This window comes from Bombina bombina, chromosome 1 (genome assembly GCF_027579735.1).
Source record: "Bombina bombina isolate aBomBom1 chromosome 1, aBomBom1.pri, whole genome shotgun sequence".
NCBI classification, from domain to species: Eukaryota; Metazoa; Chordata; class Amphibia; order Anura; family Bombinatoridae; genus Bombina; species Bombina bombina.
The window spans coordinates 435,188,284-435,194,615 of record NC_069499.1 but is presented as its reverse complement, the minus strand read 5'-3'; the positions used below and the strand labels follow the sequence as shown (position 1 = coordinate 435,194,615).

Below are 6,332 nucleotides of genomic sequence, written 5' to 3'. Positions count from 1 at the left end.
AAACACAGTGTCCTTATAAACTGGCAGTACCTCACCCGGGTTAATACGTTGGACATTCATAACCCACTGGCAATTAGTATGAACATTTACACATCATTCACATAGTGTGGAGGCATTACTTTATATACCACACAATTATTATAAGCAGTTTTGGGCAGTTTTAATACTTTAGTCTAAATTAGGTTACAGTCTCTTTAAATTTAGTTTAACTGGCTTAAAGGGACACTGTAAGGTGTATAATCCCACGGGGGGGGTGTCAGCGCAGGCCAAAGCCTGGGGCCTAGTGTACCACCTGAGGCATATGTAGATTATCTGATAAGGGCCCCTTAGAATAACTCAGACCACGCAGCATTATGATCGAAAGCCAATTCTGTTTATTGCACAGTGCAAGCCTTTCTTATAGTAACATACAGGGTTAAGGGGATGACACGTTAGGACCGCGTCATCTTACACAATTATACAGAGCAATTTACAAGGAAAAACTGGAACATGAGTTTCTCATAACAATATTTACAGAGTCATAACAAACTACCATCTGCAGAGACAACCGAGTGTCTAAAGCCTCTTGTTTACATTATCTTATTCTATCTTACTTCTAGGCATTAGGCCAGGGTACATTGGCAAGGCCGAATAGCTAAAGAAACTCATAACATGCATATAATTCTCACTGCATAATACCCCAGTATAATAAAGTCTATTCATTACAAAATGGCTGCGAGGAACAAGATGGCTGCGAAGAACAAGATGGCTGCCATCAGGTTCATATTACCCCTAACATACCATCCTTTTATTCTAACAGAATAACATAAAAATAGACAGGCATAGAAAATTAGTAAAGCCTTATATTATGGTAACAGAACTCTGTGAGAATACTAAAGAGAAAAATATTCGCATGTCGTGATATACTTTTATAGGCTAATTGTCACTGCATATAGGTACAGTCCCTCCAATACCTTCCATCTATCCTCCAGCCCTCCCAAAACTACCGGTCTACCAGCACAGAGATCCAACCAGCCCCCCATCTACCCCCAAACAACGCTGCATCTTCTATCTCTCCACCTGCATTGCTAGCACCCCCCAATATGTCCAACAGTTCCTTTTCCACAGTAAAGCATGACATAGCAACAGCACAACTGTCTCTAGGTGGCCTCTGAATACTTTAAGAACAGTCTTTGTCCATTTGAGAGCGCTGCACCTTGACACTTTGCTATAATACAGTTCTCCAACAGTTCATTTGCAGTAGGGGTGCTTATCCACGGTTCTTCCGCAGGGAGATACTGGAAATCTGATGGTTTGTTCATGGGGTAGACAAGGCAACCAGTGGATACCCATGGCAAGCAGACACTCGAGTCACAGGGAGTCTAGAAAGCAAACAGAAACAGTACAGGATGAGTACACACCGCAATACAATCACAATTATGTCCAAATAAAATGTCACTTTCATCCTATGTCATTTAAAATCAAACAAAACATTGTTGATATATAATACAACCTAAATACATTGACATTTCTCAGAGAATAATTTACAACTTCTCTATACACTTTTAAATGATACTTCATGAATACTACGCAAGTGAAATCCTGTCAGACTTCATCAAGGGCCTGAAGGGTTATACCAAAACTTATGCTAAGGCCTGCCCTGTAGTAAGAATGGAAAAAAAGAAAAACAGTCAATGAAAATTAATGAATTTCTTTACACTGTTACTTTGAACTTCTAAAAAAAATAAAAGAACCTTGTGTTGCTTTATTCTGGATGGCTGCTATCTATAATGTTTATAATTCTCCAACCTAAATTCTCTCACACTCCTATATGAGGAAAGCATACAAACAGAACATCATTTAAAACTACAAGCTCTTTTAAAGGTAAACACATCTTTATGGTAAGAATTACTCTCTTTGACAAACATCAGGAATGACCAAATTCACTTTGCAGATACCATACTAATTAATAAAAGGGAAAAATACATTTGCTTTCATAACCCATAATTATGCTATTCCCTGAACAAACATTTCTCTGTATATTTACTATAAACTTCTAGCTTAGACGTGTCCTCCTTATGTTCTAAAGGGTGAAGGGTCTAAAATATTATGCTATGTTGCAGCATTTTCCTTGAACATATTTTCTTATACTCAGTGGGCCATTCAATAGGGTACAATACTGCAAAGTTCACAGTTACACTTATCTAAAGAGTTACTTTGTTAAGCACATAAACTACAATGTGCACTAATACCAATGAAGCATATGATTTCTTAGACCAAATATGATCAATAAAAATAAAACAAATACAAGAAAATACAAAACAAGCAATATAAGGAATGGAGTTAAAACAATACTCCCCTAATTTAATTGGTTGATCCTGTAACAGCAACAGGACTTCCATATTGAGCGGTAAGGCACAGTCCAGAGAAGGATAGTCTTTATGTCCTGAAGACACACATCAGAGAAAACAGTCATGGATTACCCAGAGTCCAGTTCTGTTGTTCCAGCATGCAAAGCAAAGAATGGATCCAAAGATAGTTCAGTAACTTTTTTTACTGCAGTATGGTGGTTAAAACAAGCTTGACAAAAGGTCTTTCATCTTCATCTTTTCTTTCTTTAAAGGTTTACTTGCTTTCAATCTTTAATCTTTTGAAGAGTGCACTTATGGAATTTTATCTGTACAGATTTTACCTAAATATGGAAACTCAAAAATAATTCAGTTAGTGTGTTTCAATCTCTGAAGACAGCATACTCTCATCCTGCAAATACAAATATAGTGTTAATAACCACATAGAAAAATAAAACATTTTAGGCATCTGAAATTAACACAATAACATTGTACGAGGAGATTCAAAAAGTTTTAGGTTCACCTCCTAAAAACAATCACCCCCATTACATAAAGATATTCATCAATACTCATCAATACTTCCCCCATGTTTGCGTAAAACATCTCATGTGACACGCAAACACAAGATAACAAGAAACTAAACGATAAATCATGCACTCCACTCATGCAGAGACAATTCTCAATAGCAAGCAAAATGAAATACACTTCACAATTCAATATGCTGTCCACAAAAGAGAAAAACATAACAAACAATGAAAACCAAATCGTTCTTGTCTTACACAAAACGAAACATTAGCTGCTGACACAAATTTCAAACAACCACAATTAACGTAGAATGCAACACATATTCTGACATTCGCTGAAATGCAACACACTCAGAACATGACAAACAATTAAAAACATCCACTATGTACAAAACTTTAATATCACACAAAGAAAGCAATCACAGCAGATGCCCAAGAAACTTAAGTTGCAGATTGCACAAATAAAATTGCGCTTATTTGGGAAAGATCAGATAACCACAGTAGCCACTGTTAAAGGGACATTCTAGGATAAATGAAAATTCATTATTCAGATAGGACTTTTAATTTTAACCAACCTTCCTAGATTAAACCAAACATAGGTAGGCTTATATGCTAATTTTTAAGCCTTTGAGGGCTGCCTCTTATCACAGGCTGTATAAATCTCATTACAACACCAAGAGACAGAATACACGTAAGCCATACAAATAAAACCAAAACTGTGAACAGATAAATTAGCTAGTTATATAAATGCAGTAGAATCAGATAAACTGTGCATCATTTGTTTTAGGGGTGTTTATTTCTAGACACCTTATAGACCACGGCTTAACTGTTAAGCAGCAATCAAAGTCATTGCAATAATAGTGGTAGACTAGTTAATAACCAAATAACTATATATTTTAAAGTGTCACTGAAATCACTTCATTAAATAATATCTCATTTATTTATTGAACGCAGTGGGGGTTATTTTAAATAACAAAGAGTTATATCTGAGATACAGTTTGACAGCCACAGAAATAAAATTATCATTTTTTAAGCTATATTCTATGACAGAATATAATATAAATACTTGTTTCTTTGTAGTGAGCAATTTATAGTTATCATTTTTTATAACATAGAACACCAGTACTGCCGCTTTAAATGTACAGTGCAAATTGTTCTCTCTGTAACACAGCCAAACACAAGAGAGAAACTTCTTTTCTTTTTTTTTTTTAAAGAAAACCAAAACATGCACAGTGTTATCAGTCTTTCTCAAGGATAGTGAGGCAAGCTCAAAGTTTCATTTCTACTTAAAGGAGAAACACTGTTTACTGCTTAAAAATATAAAATTCACACTAAAACTTGATAAATGCTAATTAGTTTAACCACAACAAAATTATTGGATTTAACGTTGTATATAATTTGATATTCCCCATTCTGCAGCTCTCCAGCCAAATATAACAACCGCATATAACACAAAAAAATAAGCTTTCTGAAAAAGAAACACTAATACAATTTCCCCTTTAAATTAATCCCAATGATCCTTATAATAAATAAATGTATACTGACGTTCATTAAATAGCCTAAACAAGCATAAGCAGCATAAGAACGCACTCACAGTGGGATGCAGGCTAATTAAAGGGACATTTTAACCAAACGCAAAAATAATCTTTAATTGAAACTGCTAACACAGTGAAATGTACTAGTGTTAGGCTTACAGTAAACCTCATCGTCTTTTATGTAAATATTCCCTTAAATTCTCAGATGTTATACCAGTTTTCCTGTATCCCTTTAAATATTTTCACTCCTCTGTTTTTTCTCGATTTTTTTTTTTTTTTTCTTCTGTCCGCTAGTCTCACGGATCCCTACACTAAAATTGTAGCCAACTTATCACTTCAGTTTGCATTACAGAGAGAATTAAGGTATGCTGCAAAAAAAATATCTGCTATCTGAACAGCAAATTTAAAATAAATATATACAAAGAAAGGTCTCTAAAAATATATTTAGCAAACTACTAATACAGGGTTATTGCACTGGTTCTTTAAATAATAAAATGACAATTTTCTATTGCTCCGTCTACGCACTGAGCTCTGATTTTCCAGACAAATATAAGATAATATGCCGCTTGTATAACAAGTCATGGACAATACATTAATAGCAACACCTTGTTACAGTGAACCGTCCCTTTAAGGACTAACCATTCATCACGCAAATTACATATGTATATCCTAACCATAATTTAGGCTGCTTGTATGATTTACCACACCAATTTCACCTCTGTACTGTAGCATGACCTGCAGATTAATTTACTTGCAACAAAAACGGACGCACTTTTAAATAAACTTTCAATTACAGCTTATAACTATATGTCATTGGGTGCACCAACTCTGTGCACAGACCTTACAAATACAACATACGTTAACCCATTAATCATACCAGAAACAGTTTCATATTTACCAGAGCGTGACAAAAAATCACACACCATCGCACTTTCAAAGCCGTTACTTCACTTGCAAAAACAATATCATATCTTTACATGCCGAACAACAATTATCACTTAAAACTAAAACTGCATATGAATACCACATACTTAAAACATGCTGGTGACTTTAAAATACAGGTATATAAAATAACATAACCAAATATCTTCTAAAAACGTCTGATTTCCAAGCAGAGAAACAGAAGGAAACATTATTACGATACAGACACACAAGTTCATTTCATCTCGCATACCAAAGATTCACTCCCTTTTTTCCTTTCTCAGAAAAGCATCTATTTCATAGCGTACGACATACATATATATATATATATATATATATATATATATATATATAAAAACACTAGATTAACTTTTCACCATGTCCACAATGCATTTTTTTTTTCTTTCCGATTCCACGCAAAATGGCCATTTTTTTGCCTGGAGTGGGATAATCATTTTCAAATAATACATTCTGTTTTTTGGTTTAAAGCAAATCTGTTACACTCATACCACAGTGAGAACCTACAGACCATCACACATCATGCATCTCAATATACAAAATTTCATTTTTGTTACTGCAAGCAAACAAAAAAATCTTACAAACGGAGACAGGATTTCTTTTCTCTCTTTTTGAGCTATGTGCGCGCTCAGTGGTGGCCCCCCTTCTTTGCCTGCTACATTCTTTAACACAGAGATTTCTCTATTTATCAAACAGCAGTACTTACTGACAGTGTTTTAAAAAAATATTTCTGTCTTTTGTAGAAACTATTAACTCTTCTTTTCTTTTACCTTATACATGTAATTTTCTCTGTGCATTCTTATCAATAAGCAGTTCCCAATTCTCAACACAATAATAGCCACAATAATAACATGCACAGCCACTTAATATTTTCTACGCACAGCATCATTTTATATAGCAGCACCACACAAATAACCAAAGCAAAGCAAGTATCAGATATCAACATGAGCTTCAGGTGGGTAGCAAAACTCTATTATGGACTCACTCACTCTACTGCCACGTTCGCC

The 6,332-nt window shown here is 34.6% G+C and overlaps 1 long non-coding RNA gene across 1 annotated transcript in view; it reads right to left on the bottom strand.

Moving 5' to 3' along the window:
• Nucleotides 1-351: 351 nt before the first annotated feature.
• Nucleotides 352-6,332, bottom strand: part of LOC128645403 (uncharacterized) — an 18,841-nt gene continuing 12,860 nt past the window's right edge. Inside the window, exon 2 of the long non-coding RNA XR_008400110.1 lies at nucleotides 352-2,739. This is a non-coding gene — a long non-coding RNA (uncharacterized LOC128645403). The remainder of the gene's footprint in view (nucleotides 2,740-6,332) is intronic.